At 41.5% G+C, this 17190-nt stretch overlaps 1 long non-coding RNA gene across 3 annotated transcripts in view; it reads right to left on the bottom strand.

The window, feature by feature from the left end:
- Positions 1–17190, bottom strand: part of LOC140531059 (uncharacterized) — a 146610-nt gene that overhangs the window by 46600 nt on the left and 82820 nt on the right. For all 3 annotated transcript variants that reach the window (XR_011976254.1, XR_011976256.1, XR_011976255.1), the window contains exons 2-3: positions 12417–12558; positions 7734–7809 (exon numbers count right to left, since the gene is read on the bottom strand). This is a non-coding gene — a long non-coding RNA (uncharacterized lncRNA). The remainder of the gene's footprint in view (positions 1–7733; positions 7810–12416; positions 12559–17190) is intronic.

Genomic DNA, 17190 nt, shown 5'->3' with positions numbered 1-17190 from the left:
GTAGTCATGTCCTTGTCATATTCCTATCCCGTATATGTAAGCTACAAAAACTCTTTGTATATCTTATAATGTGTGACAAAGTGTTCTACCCACAACAGGTAATTACTCATTTTTGAAAAGTTATAACAATTCACCATCTGCACCTTGACTGTTCAGTTATCTTGTAGGCTTATTACATAAAGTTTCTTTTCCTTTTGTTTTATTTTTACTCAAATCCTCATTTATTCCACATATAATGCAGAATGGCTACTGAGACTCCAACACTTAGGAGAATGCATGGCATGCTCAACCCAGCATAATTCCCCAAATGGACATCAAAGCATACACAGGTATTATGTAACCATTTCCAGACCACTTGTTGGTTACTTTTTTGATTGGCTACTGAACTGGGAGCAAGCATTCATTCAAAATGCACAATGTGACCTCAAAGGGACCCTATTTCCTGTCTGGTTACATCTGAATGGAGAGGAAATAACTACTAGAAACTTCTGGGTGAGGAGAGTCCCAGCAACCTGATCACCCCACATAGGTTGACATGAAGCCATGACCACATGGCTCATCTGTTACTTCTATATCTTTTATGTTGATTCTTTCTTGTCTTGGGTGAAGTCATATTGGAGACAGAATGGGTTACATTGTGGCTTTGTGAGCTTCATATACTTGGGAAAGCAGCAGGAGTCTAGAAACATAAGTTCAGTGGTCAGCTGGTCCTAGTGAGGGATGAAGCCCAAGTAACCTGCTTGACCCTAGATTTACACTAGGACATTGTTTTTTGCAATCAAGGGTACAATTCTGTCCATCAGCTGTGCCACATTCAGAAGTGAACTTCATTGCGGTGAATGCTTTTCATCAACTGCTTTCAACTTGATCCCATGCTCAACCATGGACAAAGGTGGTATTGAAGAGGGTGTGTCCCTGTTTACAGGTCTGTTCTTGCTGCAGTTTCTCAGTAAATATCTCTTTTCAAATAATGCACTGATGATAATTGATTAAATGATCCTGGAGTGGTTAATCAATGGTTTGTATGGTACTGAAGTAATGTTAACTGGCATTGTTTAGATAATGTTGAAGAGATACCTGGTGATTGATATTGACAGAACACACCATAATGGGTGCTTCAGCTGTAAGCATTAGAAAAGACCCTACAGTCACCCCAGGGAGTTCCTAGGACCCGATCTTGAGTGAAGGAAGATAACAGCCTTGCTGGTGAAGACCTGACTCATCACTGTCAGCGGAAGTGGCGATAAGAATTCTCATTGTGTAATCAGCTTACCTACATGAAGGTTTGTTCTCTCCATAATTTAACACAATGATACTGAGATTGAATTGTCATAGCTGTATTAGTAGAGAATGTGAGAGTTTCCTTTTGTCTCTCCCCTTTTCTTGAAATGTATTAACTACTTTCAATGTAGCCTTTATTGCCTTGTGTTACACCTCACCTTTTTATTTTATTTTAAATTTTGGTTATTTCTCCTTTATCAACTCAACAAACACGAACATTTCCATGCAGAGAAAATAGAAAAAGAGGATTATATGTGAAATAGTGAGTGTTTATTGTGTGCAGCTTGTTTTTCCAAAGTATATAATCAATTGATCACTTTAGGTTCAAAGCCATCCTGTTTGTCTCTGTTTTCCCTTGAAATTCCTTCTGTGCTTTAAAAACACATGCTTCAATGATCATCTGTTTTGGTCCCTCACTCTTTCTCTGATGATCTGGGGATGATGGAACTTGGAGAGCAGGGCATGGCCCCTCATGGTGGTAGGATTCAACGTAGGAGCCTATGGTGGCCAGCTCCATAGGAGAACTGCATCAAAGTGACACACAATACAGAAAGGGGAAGCTATCTAAAAGAGAAGTGAAAGGGGGTAAGGGAGAAATGTCTGGGAGGAACAGGGCTTGGTTGACCAATATTTATGATAGAGAATCTTTTGTTTTGAATTGGCAAGCCATTAGCAACGTCAGCTGCCTAGAACAGATACCGGGTGGAAATGCCCCATATTCTCCATGTGTAGGTGGGCTTTGACGGTCTAATTCACTCTTAAGGTGAACCTAATAGGTTGTTTGGAAGCTAAAAATATATGAATATCCCAAAGTGGAGGGAAATGTGAAAACTAAAGCAAACTTCAGGAGGTGTCTCACAGAGCAACAAACAAAACTTTGGGGGAATTTGATTGTCTTGAGTTATTACACTTGAGGGGACTTCCACAAGTCATTTGGTCAGCAAATTCTTTTGGGTCTGGCCAAAGGCAAGTAGATGAGTCCATTTCATGTATCCATCCCATCTCTCTCCATGGGGTGGGCGGGCAGCACTGAAGAGTGGAGGAACTATAGACTGGTCTTGCTCAGGTGCTGGCCAATGAGGTTCCACAGTAAAAGGAAGGTGAAGGATCCAAGGCACCCTCAAAATTTGGTACCCTGGGCAAAGTTCTGTTTGGCCTATCCTAATTACATCTGCGGTCCTAAGGGGGGGAGCATAATTGGACATGGGGGTGACCCTGAAAGTGTGCTTTCTAGTACTGTCCAAGATACAGTCCAACATGCCATCTCATACTTGGACTTTACCCATAGCTTCCACCATGCATTTAATCAAATTGCAAAAACTTCTGGGATTTTGGCTTGTCTCCAGTTATTTAAGTAGATATACGAGATTTTGAGGGAAGCCCAAAGGTGTTATGATATTCTGCAGCTATGCTCACTTAACATAAAAGAGAGGAGACCCAAGCTCAGGGGGAGGATCTTACTCTCACTAGTGGCACAGACCACTCTGCTGAATGACCTTTCACTTTAAGCTTGGCTTTGAACCTGCAAAAAGTCTTCATCCAATTGTTGGATCCATATGACCCTGGGGTCCTGGAGGCTGTGACCATGGAGAAACTTCAAGATCATTGCCAGTAACAGTGAATCTGACCTTCTAGCACAAGCCTTGTTAAGTACTAAAAAGTTCATTTTTAGGAGGCTGAATTCAAACAGTCCTCCATCCTGGAGCAATCCCTTCCTGTTTTCATAGTGTCAGGGGTAGAATAAAAGAGAAAAGGGGTAGAGATTAGGAAACATTACACGTTGGATAAACCCTGACTACTGCAGGGACTCAAAAGGTGAAATCTTTGTCCACACCAGGAGAGGACATTTACATAATTTACATATGCTAATCTTTGCAAAGCACATTATATGTGTGTGTACATATATATATATATATATATATAACCTATATATATAAACATACATATATGTATATGTGTGTAAGTGTCATTGGGGGCAGCTAGAGTGGCAGAGGGATAGAATACTAAACCCAAGGTCAGGAAAACCTGAGTTTGAAACCTGCCTCCAGCATTTGCTCACTTGTATAATCCTGGGCAAATCGTTAACCTCCCTCACCATCAGTTTCCTTATCTCTAAAATGGACATATAGCACCTACCTCACAGGTTGTTCAGGGGATCAAATGAGACATATATGTAAATTCCTTTGCAAACTTTAAAGTGCTATCTAAAAGTAACTATTATGTCTATTTTTATTTGATCCTCATGGCATTCTAGTGAGATAGGACAGTTCTCTTTCGGTCTGGACCCATGATGTCATCAATAAGGGAAATCTGCATTGTGGGAACAACCTCCATTGAGGTTCTTCAATTGATCACTGGAGAGAGCTACTATGGGGCACTGAGTGGGTTACAGGACTTGCCCAGGGTGACAGAGCCTGCACAGGCCAGACTTTCTGGCCATACCAACTCTAACACCTTTCCTCCTACAGGAATGATACAGAAAATCCAATTCTGGTAGAGAAAAGGAGTCAGTCTCTCTGATGGAGTCACCATTTTTAGACACAGATTTCCTAAAATAGGCCACATGAACATAAGGAGTTTGGGACATAGCCCTAATCACCTTTTCCATGAATTACACTGGCATTTAAAAAAGAAATCTAAAGATGCATTACTGGTTACCTAAAATTATTCCATCCACAAAATATGGTTGTTAGCTGCAGAAATTTTTCTAGATGTCACTGAAGTAGAATCAGGAGAGATATATTTTAGGGATAATTTTTACACTCATTCGAATCCAGGCATTCTGACTCCAAAACCACCAGATTTTCCACTACACCAAAAGATGAACTGCCCATGGTATGGTACAGAAAGTACAACTGTGACTGGAGAAAAGATTTGAATAAGAGTATAGTAATACATTCTCATCATGTCTCTCCTCCACTCTAAAACCACCAGTGAATCCCATCACCTCCAAAACATCACCCAAGCCCTTCAACCTGTCATTTGAGACTCTCTATAACTAAATAGTTAGCACTAATATAACACCTACTGTGTGTCAGGCACTCTGCAAGGCATTTTATGATTATCTCAGTTGATCCTCACAGTAACCCTGGGAGGTAGGTACTATTATTATCTTCACCTTATAAACCGGGAAACTGAGGCAAATAGAGGTTAAGGGACTTTTCCACAGCTAGTTAGTATCTGAGGCTAGATTTGAATTCAGATCTTTCTGACTCCAAACCCTGGTTCTCTGACCACTGTGACCCCAACTGTCCCTCAGATTCTCTAAACTTTAACCAAACTAAATCCCAAAGTAAATTCCATGCTTTCCTGCCTGCATGCCTTTTTCTATTCCATTTCTAACACGCAGAATATGATCCCCTTTCCTCTCTTGACTAATTTACTCATCAAGCTCCAACTCAAAGGCCCCTCCTTCATGTAATCTTCTCTGACTGCCCCAAAGAGGAAGTAACTTCCCCCTCCCTTGATCACAGGACATGTGGCATTTCTTTTGCATGATGGTTGGAGTTTTTTGCCTGCCTATCTTCAAACAAGCACACAATTAAGATTCTCAAAGGAAGAGGCCAAGGCTAATTCATTCTCACATCTGCAATCACCTCTGTCATGTTTCCTACCATGCTGGACCCTAAGTAGGTAGTAGATGCAGAAGAGACCCTTCAAATCTTTTTGTCCAGTCCTTGAATTGTATAGATAATGACAGTGAGATTCAGAGATGGAAAAATGCTGACCTCGTGTATCATGGGAAGTCAGAAACTATCAGGATTTGAAGTCAGGCTCCCTGCTTTTGTATCCAGTGATCTTTTCACTACTCCATATGCTTTATGAATGTTTATTGTTTATAATAAATGGATACAAACATGGTCAGTCCCGCACCACAGGTGAATATGAATATTTGAACAAGGGTATTGTCTAAGACCAAAACTATAATAAGCAATTTTTGCAGGGAGGGCAGAAGCACACCAAAGGTAATCAGGATGCAAGGGGTCATAGACCAACTGAAATTTAGGATAGGAAAATTATAGAAGTAATAAAGAGAAATTCAGTTGAGCAGAAAGAGTAATTGGTTATTATTATAACTGACTTTTTCCCTATGAAATTTAGTAACCACATTTTTTCTCTTCCTCCTCTTCCTCCCCTCCTTCCCTACCTCCTCCTTCCCTCTTTCTTCTCTCCTTTTCCCTCTCCCTTTCTCCTCCTCCCCTTTTCCTTCCCTTTTTCTTCTGTCCCTCCTCCTCCTCCCCTTCCCCTCTTCTCTTTCCTCTCCCTTTCTCATTCTCCTCCTTCCCCTCCCCTTTTCTTTCTCTTCTTTCTCCTCTTCCCCTTCCTCCTTCCCCTTCCCTCCTCTTCCTCCTCCTCTTTCTCCTCCTCTCCCTCAAGTCTCCCTATTTCTCCCAGAACAAAAGTGCAGGGGCTACTTATGGGAGCCCAAGCCACTACCAAGAGTTTTGAACAGTTTCATTTCTAATCTAGGTTGGTTTATCTCCTCTTTAGACAAGCTGGTACCCCTCCCAATTTCCTCCTGGGAGCTCACCATATTGATGCCAAACTCACCATGGACACCCAATTAACACAGCCCACTGCAACTCAAAATTCCCAAGCTCAAGAGACCCACCAGGCTCAGCCTCCCTGGTAGCTGGGGTCACAGATGTCTGCTGCCAAGGCAAATGCAAGAACTATCTTCAAACAACTCTTTTATGGAATGGAAGAAGTGACAAAAACCAAATGATTAACAGTTGAACATAGTAAATATTACAAATCTAATATATTATCCACGGATCTCCAGAAAGTTTCACTTTATTCCCCTAAGGAGTCAATTTACCCATATGGTGCTCCATCAATAATGTGGGCTCAGTTACAAAACAACTGGTCCCATTTGTTTACTCTTGAAAAGAAAGACCATGCTGTCTTTAGCCTAAGTGTTTCCATTCACTCTAGGAGGAAGGATGAAGATTATGGAACCAACCTTTTTGTGTCATAGAAAACATGCTGCATTCAGAGCCTGGGTTCAAATCTCTGGTCTATCATTTAAAGTGACCTTGGCCAACTCACTTTACCACTCTGGGGCTCAGTTTTCCCAGTTGTAATGAAGGAGTTTGACTAGATGACCTGTAGGGTCCCTTCCCTCTCTAGATTTCTTGTATTCTTTTTCTCTGTGGATGTTGGTTTCTTCATCGAGAAGAGGCTGAGTTTGGATGAAAGGACTCTGCACTTCTCTCAGGGCCTTTGTCCATCTAGTAGAGGCAGGATGCGACCTGGGAGAGTTCCAGGGTCCCTTCCCTCTGCAGTTCTCTGCTATGGTTTTTATGACACTTTTCTGAGCTTCCTGAGCACAAAGGCCTGTTGTATGGGTAGACTCAATGCAGTGATTGAGAGTCATGGCCAAGGCATTTGGAATTAGAGAAGATGGTAGAACAAAGATGCTTTTTCAGAGTGTGAGAGACTGAGTTAGAAGCTTGCCTTGCTCCCATCTGCCCTCTTCCACTCAAAGGGGATCCCACAGAGGCACAAGTCAGGGCAGTCAAGGAGTCTTCGCCAGCTCCGTTGCATTGCTGTTCAGTGATCTGCACAACTTCAAGGCCATCCTGGCATGTTGGAAGGCAGTAACACGGTGCCATTTTCTATTGAACAAGATGCCAGACATTTTTTCTCCCCAAGCTTTCCTTGATAAAAGCTGCAATTGCTTTTTCCAGGATGACTCTCCTCCCACAGAATGCTATTAGCAAATTCCTCCACAACTCATAAAGCCAGATTAAATGTTCTGCTACCTGCAGACTAATTGAGGATGCCAAGGATGTCCAACAGCCGTCCAAGCTTTAACGAGTTAGAATTTAGCTCAGGTTACCAGCAGGTTCTCAATGATAGTGATGTGTTCTGGATGATTCACTCGAATGACATGCCAGGCAACTGCCTCCAGTCAGTTCTTCCTTTGATTTATCTGTTACTAATAAAGGATTCTTTCCAAGGTCAGGAGACAGCTAAGATGCTTCCTGGGGTAGAGATTATGATGTTTAGATAAGTAGGAGACATCAGAAGACAAAGGAAAAAGGAACCTTGTGTCTTCTTCCATTGAATTTACTTTGTATAATTTACATTTATTTATTAATAGGTATACACAGCCTCCTCCTCCACCACTATAAGCTCCCTGAGGACAAGGCAGCCTTTATATTTCCTGTTCTGTCTCTAGTGCCTAGCACAGTGCCTCATATGTGGTAAACTATGGGATCATAGATTCGCAACTGGAAGGGACCTCAAAGGCCATTTAGTACAATTTCTTCATTTTACAGATGAAGGAACTGAGGCCCAGGGAGGTTGAAAGACTCACCCAAGGTAAAGACAGAAAGAAGGAAAGAAGGAAGAGAAAAAAGTATTTAGTAAGCACTATGTACCAGGCACTGGGCTAAGTGCTTTAGAAATGAATGCTGTGGATAAATTCACTTATTTTGGCAAAATACCTTCAGGGATGTATATGCAGATGAGAAGATTGACACATGCATTTCCAGCTCTGTGTTTTGGACACCCTGAAAGAAACTGTAGGAGAGAAAATGTATTAGGTTACCTATCAAACTGAAGGTCTACCCAGCCCTTCTGTTGACCTCAATGTTGCATACCTATGAAACCTGGACAGTATACAGTGACACACTAGGAGACTGAATCGCTTCCATTTGAATTGTCTTAAGAACATTTTGAAAATCACCTAATAAAATAAGGCACTGGACACCGAGGTCCTTTCTTGAACCAAACTGCCAAGCATTCCAACTCCACTGCAAAGAGTACAAGTCCAGTGGACTGGCCATGTTGTTCAAATGCCAAATATATGTTTGCCTAAAAGACTATTTTATTGACACAAGACAAGTGCTCCCATGGTTGCCAGAAGTAATACAAAGACACTCTCAAGGTCTCTCTGAAGAACTTTGGAATAGATTGTGAGACATAGGAGACACTGCTACAGGACTGTGCTGCATGGTGTGCCTGCATGAAGGAAAGCACTGTGTTCAGCAAAGCAGAATTTCAGAAGCTCAAAAGAAACATGAGATGAGCAAATCTAAAGACATCGCCACTCCAAATGTTCATATGAACTATTTGTGCCTGACAGAGCCTTCTGAGCTCATATTGGTCTGATTGATCACAAGCAGATACATTTGCACCTTGGTTCTCATGTCACTTTTGATCCTCTTTAAGCACAAAGGACAGCAACCAACCAACTATATCACTGCAAAAAACATCCCTACGTAGCATCACAAAATGATAAGTCTAGAATACTTAGAGAAAGGGATGCAATGCCTTAAATTTAGCACCATAGAGTCAGCACCAATCCAGGTAGTGAATCTTTCTGAATCTCAGGATATTGTCTATCTTACTAAGGACATATGTGACCAGAAGAGGCCAAATGGTGGTGTAGCAAAGTGAAGGTCAAGCAAGGGACAGACTAAGTGCTGAGCATAGAAAAATCAGAAGAAAGCTCCTCTCTGCCTGGGCCATTGGAAGGGTCCTTAATGAAGGACTGATAGGAGGGCAAAGAGGAAGATCTTTGAATGGGCTGTTGTCTGCAGGAATGGAAGGAGTGAATGCCCTCATTGACAAGAATATGGATCAACCAGATGACATTGAACTGGTTGAATCAATCCCTAGATCACTGCCGAGTCTCCTGAAAATGGTCTGTTGGTCCAATACAGTTTGGTCTGATTAAGTAGACAGAAGAAGAATCCTGGCTTTCTAGACCATAACCAGCTGTTAGATGACAAGCACATGCATGTACGCATGCATATACACACAATACACATGCATTGCTGTATTTATATGTATGGATATCCCTAAGTTTTCAGCTTCAATATTCTATGATTCTAATAGATAGGTAGAAATTTCCTTTCTCAGAATAGTTCACTTTAATATCCTCCATGGTGACTTTGTTGACTTTTTATTGCTTTGAACTCTTTCCTACCGGCTTGTCATGTCTGTATTTTCCCCAGAGGTTGTAGAGAACATTTCTCCCCCACAGTCTGATTATCTCAGTCTATCAGTTGATAAGAATGCCATGTTATCTCCTAGCTTTCCCTTTACCACTACTTCCCCTTTGTCCCTAGCCCGTTTCCGGAGATTGCTTTCATGAGTGACCTCGTACAAATTTACGATATCATTCTTATCTCCTTCTGAGTCTCTACGTTTCATAACCTTCCTTCTATCTTTCTACTGGTTTTAGACTGTTTCCATGAATGCATTCAAACTAATTTCCATCAGGTTTAACCTCTTTGATATGTTCTTTCAAACATTTTCCCCCCACCTTCAGGCTTTTCTGTCTGAATGGCAAACAGATAAATAAAGTCAGACTATGCAAATTCCCTGGCTTTGCGGCGTCTTTTCTGCTGTGCTCTCTCTTCTTATGTAGTAACTTCCTCCCTTGTTAGAAAGATCTGAACTTGGGGATCTACCAACCATTCCCCTGGTTTACAAAAAAATTGTATGGCCCCACCTCCGCCAGGGCACCTCTCCCTAAAGTGCCCTTAAAGTTCAAGATGTTTGAGTCTATAAGGGTTTATTCCTATTCTTAATAAAGATAAATTTCCATCAATCACCAAGCAGAATCTCAGCTTGAGGGGAAAACAATCCTCAGACATCAACACATAAAACCTCAGGTCTTTTAAAGGGGGGACCTCTTTTAAAGGAAAGAATTTCCTCATGGGTTATGGTCTATTTCACATATCTTAGAAAACACAGGGGTTTTTCTACCCTCTTCAGCCACATTTAGCATTCTGAAAAATGAGTTTTAGAATCTGCTATGGTATGCACATACACACGTACGTACGTACATACATACATACGTATCCCCAAGAGTCATTACTCACATTTGCTGATGAGGAAATTGGCCAAGAGTTTAAATGGGTCAAGAGTGAGGTGACTCTTAATGTCTCCAAGTCAACCATCTTGTTAATGAGAAAGGCATTGAGGTAGAGGAGAAAGAGGCTTTGGACTCAGAGGACCTGGGTTCAGATTTTGTTTCTTTTACTACTTGTGTGACCTGAGGCAACATCTTTTCTGCACTTTGTCTCAGGTTCTTCATCAGTAAAAAGGGTGGGTTGGACCATATGACTTTAAAGGCCCCTCTCAACTCTCAGTCTCTGACCTTATGAGCTATGGCACAGGCAAGCTGCTTTTAATAAAGGTCTGTGATTATCCATATGGGTTTTTTCTCTCTAACCAGGTTCTCATGCCTAACTAACTAACTAGCTAATTAACTGTATATATAGTCTATATGTGTGTGCATGTGTATGTATGTAAGTGTATACACACATACACACATTTCAGTCAGATATGGTCATACTTTTACAACTCAGCACCAGGATTAAATACAATACTGAGATCACAAGACAAAAAACCTGGACTGAGAAAAAGTGAGAAAAAGGGCAGATTTGTTCCTCCAGCTCCTCTTGGAGAGCTGATACCCTCCATGCTGAGCCTGGCAAGAGGGTGAGGCTAGGCTGCCCCCTCCATGCAGGGTCTTCCCTCCCTGAGCTCAGAAGCCAGTTTACAACCTGACATCATCAAATGACTGTAGGATGAGACTATTTGGAATAACTGGAAGAGGCTTGCTCCTCCTCATGCACACACATAGAATTTCAGCTCTGTGTGACCTGGAATTTCATGTATCTGCCCACAGCTGTTCAGGAAAATCTCCATCAGTCACACTATCCTATGTATTTCAGGTATTTCAGCACCTCCTCCCCACCATGAGAGGACTATGAAAAGATTCCCCTCCTTGTAACAGATGGGGGGGAAACCCTGTTCCTGAGCCAAGTTGGAGTGTTTTTAGAATGTGGGGTAACTCCATCTCCTGATAAGGGTCAATAGCTACCTTGCTTCTTAGTCCTAGAAAGTTGGCTGGAGAACTGAGAAGGAAAGAAGGAAGGAAGAAGCAAAGAGAGAAACCAAAGTGAAAAATATCTACAGAAACTCACTTTAATCATCATTTAATAAAGCACAATTTACTGCAGCTTGCCCAAAGGTGGAGGGCAAGCTCCAGATTCAGAATCACAGGATCTGAATTAATTCTCAAAGGCTTCTACCTGTGAAAGGGAGTCAGCGTTTTGATCTCTTTGGGCCTCTGCTTTCTTGAAGAAAAGTAGATAAAAATATATATTATCTAATGTCTATGTAATTAGATAGTGTTGTTGCTTAGTTAGTCATTTCTGACTCTTTGTGACTCCATTTTAGGTTTTCCTGGCAAGATATTGGTGTGTTTTGCCATTTCCATCTCCAGTTCATTTTGCAGATGAGGAAACTGAGGCAAACAGAGTCACATAGCTATCAGGTGTCTGAGGTTGAATTTGAACTCAGGTCCTTCCAACTCCAGGCCCTGCACTCTATCCATTGTGCCACCTACCTGCCCAATTAGATATTAAATATGTAAAATTAGATATTTAATTCTATCATCTCTAAGGTCCTTTCCCACTTTAAATCCAGGAAACTTTTCAGAAATTTAATAATCTCTGGACATGTTACAAGCAATTTCAGTCATTAAAATATTCAGAGGGGTGAGTTCTAAAGACCTTGACCATGGGAGATTCAGTCACCAATTTATCTATTATAATTTGCTAAGTAAGAAGTGGACTCAGGGTGCCTGCAGCAAATATGGGGATCACGTGATGTTTCACTTATTTTTCAGGATTTTGGTAAAGGAGAATATGTATACACTGCCTAATGACAACTCTCATTTTCTTTATGACTCCAGCTCCTTCCCCAAATGCAAGCAACCTTCGGTGTTTCTCCATTGCTCTTATGGAGGCTGCCAATCTCATGGTACTTGAAATGCATGCATGAAGAAATATGCCTAAGTGTTGTCAAAAATGTCATCAGATGCATTACCACCAGGAGCAATAGAGGATGATGTATCGAGTGCCAACGTGCCCAATTGGAATCCTTGCATTGTCGTGAGAGCTAGAGGATGCTTTAGTAGATTTGCCACCATGGCCCAGAATGTCACAGGATAAGCAGGCACAGTGCTGCAATCAACATTGTCACCAATGAGACTGGCATATTGGGGCAGGGGACTGTTTACCTAAAGCCCAAATCTGCTGAATCTATACCTCTGACCATGCTCTCCCACATACCACCCTTGGGGAACCTGTGGGTATTTATCAAACCTGAAGGTCTGCAATGCCCCTGAAGTCTGATTTCATCATCCAGATACTCCCAAAGAAATAGGTCAGCCTTTCAGAGATGTGAGGACTTCAGGTCTCCTGGCAACCAAATTGCTCTGATCCAGGGGTCATTTTGTCAGCTGACCTGTGAATAAATACCACAATGAATCAGCCCCAGAGAGGAGTTCCTACAAATCTCTAATGCACCCTGTAATGAGGAAGAGAGGAAAGGAAGAAAGAATGACAGTGTGGAAGAAAAAGCCCATTGGGAACCAATTCTGGACTTCTAATCACCCAGGGAAAACCCAGGAAGCAGCTTGCTTTTTTAATATTTCCTTTATCTCCTGTAAAAGTGATTATCATGCAATTCCTTCTGAAGAAATGCTTAGTGATGAGTTTGATTTGTCTGTATTCAAATAATTCAATCCTTTAATTCCCCTGAAACCATTTTTCCAGTTTGAATCTGATTCATTTGGTTGGTCAGTTCTTCTTTTTAGCCATTTAAACTCCTAAATAAAACTTCATGAATAAGACTACTCTCACCCTTTGATTCCAAGATGCCATGGCTGGTCACATGGCCCAATGGATGTCAATGACAGAAAGAAAGCTCCCAGGTGTAGCAAAATATTCTCAGTAGGACTGTTCAGTGGTAGCAACAAAAAGTGGAAATAAAATAGATGCTCTTCAGGAGGAGGATGACTGAACAGACTGTGGCAGAGGAGTGAACCATATGAACACCAATGACAAGCAAGGAAGAATTCAGAGAAACAAGGGAAGACTTCTATGAGCTGATGGATGGTGAAGAAAGCAGCAGCAGGAAGCTATATACAATAATGACAACAAAAGATAGGGATTGGACCTCTCTGGGCTGCTGATTTGTCTTCACAAGACTTTGTCTACTGTGTCTTATGGAAGCTCACTGCACCTCACATTACTCCTCACATTGCAACTACCCACCTTCCCTGGGTCTCTTCTGATTGGCTGGCTCTTCTCAGAACCTCTATTTGAAGGAGGAGACCCAGGTCATCCACATCCCCCCAGGTCGCACTGCTGACTCTTTTCCATGGGACTTCCTCTACCATGTTTCCTCACCAGGTACACACACACACACACACACACACACACACACACAATCTCTTTTCAGGTCTGTTCTATTTTTTCAGCTTCCGTTATGTTTTAGTATGTAAGTAGTATGTATGTGTGTGTTTAAGCTAGTATGTAAACTCCTTGAGGTCAGGGACTGTATTTTTGGGCTCATATTTGTATTCTGAGTACTTAGCATAGTGATTAGAACATAGTATTTCCTTAACAAATCTTTATTGACTCGACTTGACTTTTGATACCATTGAGGTTACTCCCACATGACAAATTCTCTCTACCATTGCATTCTCTGTAACTTAGGATCATGGAGCATTGTGTAGGGTGCTGAAAAAATGAAATGACTTGCCTATAGGTATGCATGTAGTATGTGCCAAGGTCAGGATCTGAATCCAAATCTTCCTGATTCTGTGACTAGCTCTCTGTCCACAACACTGTGCTGTTAGCTCTAAGAAGGCAATGGTCTGATATGAGACGTATCATGGGGCAGTGGCAGGACTGCTTATTGTATCTGGAATCACCACCATTTCTCTGGGCTTCAGTTTCCTCATCTATAAAAAGAGGGGTCTGGGTTAGGTGACCTCTAAATCAGTGAACCTGGATATTGTAATGAAGAGTATGGATCCTAGGGAGCTTACCAAGTCTCATGCCTTCTTTCTCTTGCTAGAGAGGTAGATGTGGAATGTGGTGTGCACTGTTGGACAAGGTCATTATATCAATTGGCTTTTGCCTAAATTTCAGTGGTGTTGTTTTAGGGAAGGGTTGAATAATGTTAAAGGGACAAGACTATTGTGAAAGCAAATTGCCACAATAAATACTGCCCCAAATTCACAGAAAGGCTTTGGTGTTGATCTCCTGGTATAGGAACCCATAGAATTACTTTGTAAAAGCATGCCATTGGTCTCATTATTCCAGTTTCTTTGAACTACAGACATCTAAGGCTTCCATGAAAATCCAGACCCAACAGAAAGCCATCTGACAATCCCCAGAGTCTTGCTTCACTCAGTCATACTGCCTGCAAAGGTTTATTGAGGAAATCTGTAAGATGGAAATGTATTAAGGAATAGGAAGGGAGTTTCCTCAGCCCAGAGCAGACAGGAAGCTGGCATCTCTATTTCAGAGATGCAAAGCATTACCACACTCTTTTGGACCATTGTCCCAAATAGAAATGAAACAGTGGGGCTTTCAATTCCATGTGAATGAGAAATTGCAAAGACCATTCTGCAAGGCTGAATTTGGACAAAGACACATGGGTTCAAAGTGGGTGAGGTGCCATGATGCCCATTGTCCATCATTTTTCAGGAGTTGGGAAGCATGACTCTGACAGCCTGTTAAGACCATCTTGTAGGTGCCTCAAGCCATTTTGACGCCACGATTCAGCATCTTCTTCCTCTTACCACTTTGCTGAGCCCGGAGATTGGAGAGTCTTGGTTTTCTGACATATTTGCCCAGACTGCAGAATACTGCTATGTGCAGGCTTACAGCAGCACTAACCCAAAGAAGTCATGGGACTTGCCCAAGGTCACACCAGGAGTAAGTGGCACACTACGTCAACCAGTACAATCCTGCCCCACTAAGCCTCACTGCCCCTGCTACCTGCAAAAAGTGGCCACTCCCTCTTTGTGCAATCTCCACCGGAGGACTAGATTGGAAGTTAGGAAGACTTGGGATCAATCCTGCCTCAGAAGCTTCTATCTGTGTGCCCCTTGGCCAAGGTGTCTCACCTCCGCCTCAATAGTAGCACTCAATCAAATGAGAAAATATATGTAACCTGCTTTGAAAGCCTTTAAGTTACATTTAAATGCTGGCTATTATTACTGCTATTGTGGTTTTGTCTGATACTTTAACCCTCAGCATGGATTCAGTTTCCCCTTCTCCTTTCCCCATGCTCTCCATCATGGTGCCATTGCAGTCCCATCCCATTGACCTATGCCCTCTGATCCTGCCCTGGTTCTGCCACCTCCTCTCTGTGTGACTTTACTTAACTACACATCCTCTCTCTGGGCTTTAGTTTCCTCCTCTGCAAAAATGAATGGTTGATGTCCTACGTCCTTCTTAGATCCAAATTTTGGATTCTATAATTCCCTAGATTTGAACTTTCCCATTGGGCTTTTTGGGATTCCATTGTAGTTAATCTAGCATTGACTGCTACACTTCACACAGACGGTCCTCTGGTTCTCTCACCATTGGCTGACTCATTGCAGACCTCTTCATTAGGGCCAGTCCCAGCACATAATAGGCACTTAGCAAATGCTCCTTGACTCAACTTGATTAATTTCTTAATATAGTTATCTGAACAATGTAAAAATTATCATCAGTAAAGCCAGAAAGGTCAAACAACGTATTTTTACACAGGGACTCCAAAACCTTAGAATGTGACATGGTTATGGACTGATACCCTAAAGCACATGAGGAAGATATCAGACTCAGACCCAAATTAATACTATATTCTGATATCCAAAGGGATCCAAAGGTTGGGACTTCAAAAAAAAATCAGAGACCAACTCATCATTCAATAAGTAACAAATAATTCATGTGGAGAGAATTCTTCAGTCAGATAAAGTTCACTTAAAAATTACATTCACATATGGGTTGATCTAATATATTGAAGGAAGTGGGGAAGTCCAAGACTATCACTTTCTTTGAAGGATACAAACATTGTCTTTGCTTTCCAAAATTATAGGCAGAAAATAGGATACAATTTTATCGTGGAATGATAATATCAAGAGAATGAATAATTTCAATGTTTAACTTGACCAGTCAACAAGTATTATCAAGGATAAATTCCTCTGTCTGACTTTTAAAGTCTTTCCCATGTTGGGCCCTTCCTACATTTCCAGTCTCCATCCAATATACCCCCCTCCATGTACCTTGAGATCTAGTTCACATTGACCTACTCAGTGTTCTTCCAACATGGTGGTCCATCTCCTGAGACTCTGTCCCTCCTGCCTGGAACAATCTCCATCCTCATCTCCACTCCTGGCTTCCTTGAGATCTGAGCTAAAGTTCAATCTTCTCCTGCAAGAACCCTTTCTAGTCCTCCCCTGCCTTCCCTCTGATGTTATCTCCAATTTATTGTGTTTATACCTTGTTTCTACATAGCTATTTGCATGTGTGTTGTCTTTTCTATTAGGCTGTAAGCTCTTGGAGAATGCAGATCCTGTTTTTGCCTCTTCTTATATGTCCAGCACTTAGCACAGTTCCTGGCATTTAATAAAAGCTTGCTGACTGGTTCATTGACTGAATTTGAGCTGAACTTGTCACTGAATCTGACTTGTGATACTCTTAACAAAGATTCTCATGATGAAGGACTTTAATCCTATGGCCCATTTTTTAGGCACAAGTTCCCACTGAACAAGTTCCAATCCAGGTCAAAATGCTGTTGGTTTGATTTCTTTTATGATTGTCCAATGGAAACATTACTTCTTTTGAAGAAATTGAGCTTCCACAGCTTTTTATGTCAGGAGTTCCCAAACTTTCTTCTGTGACCCTAATGCTCCAGGCTACGTGAAAGGGGAATCTGTGAGAAAAAGTCCACACTGGCAATATTTCCCCACTGAATAGTAAATATAAAGTTGTATATGTATCAAAAAAAATACTGTGGCAATTTTTAAAAATCAAAAATAACAATTTCATTTTTTATTCCAAAATTTCTTTGACCTATTTTCTTCTGGCACTA

This window comes from Notamacropus eugenii, chromosome 3 (genome assembly GCF_028372415.1).
Source record: "Notamacropus eugenii isolate mMacEug1 chromosome 3, mMacEug1.pri_v2, whole genome shotgun sequence".
NCBI lineage: Eukaryota > Metazoa > Chordata > Mammalia > Diprotodontia > Macropodidae > Notamacropus > Notamacropus eugenii.
Note: the sequence above shows the minus strand (reverse complement) of the source record. Positions and strands in the feature narration are given on the sequence as shown.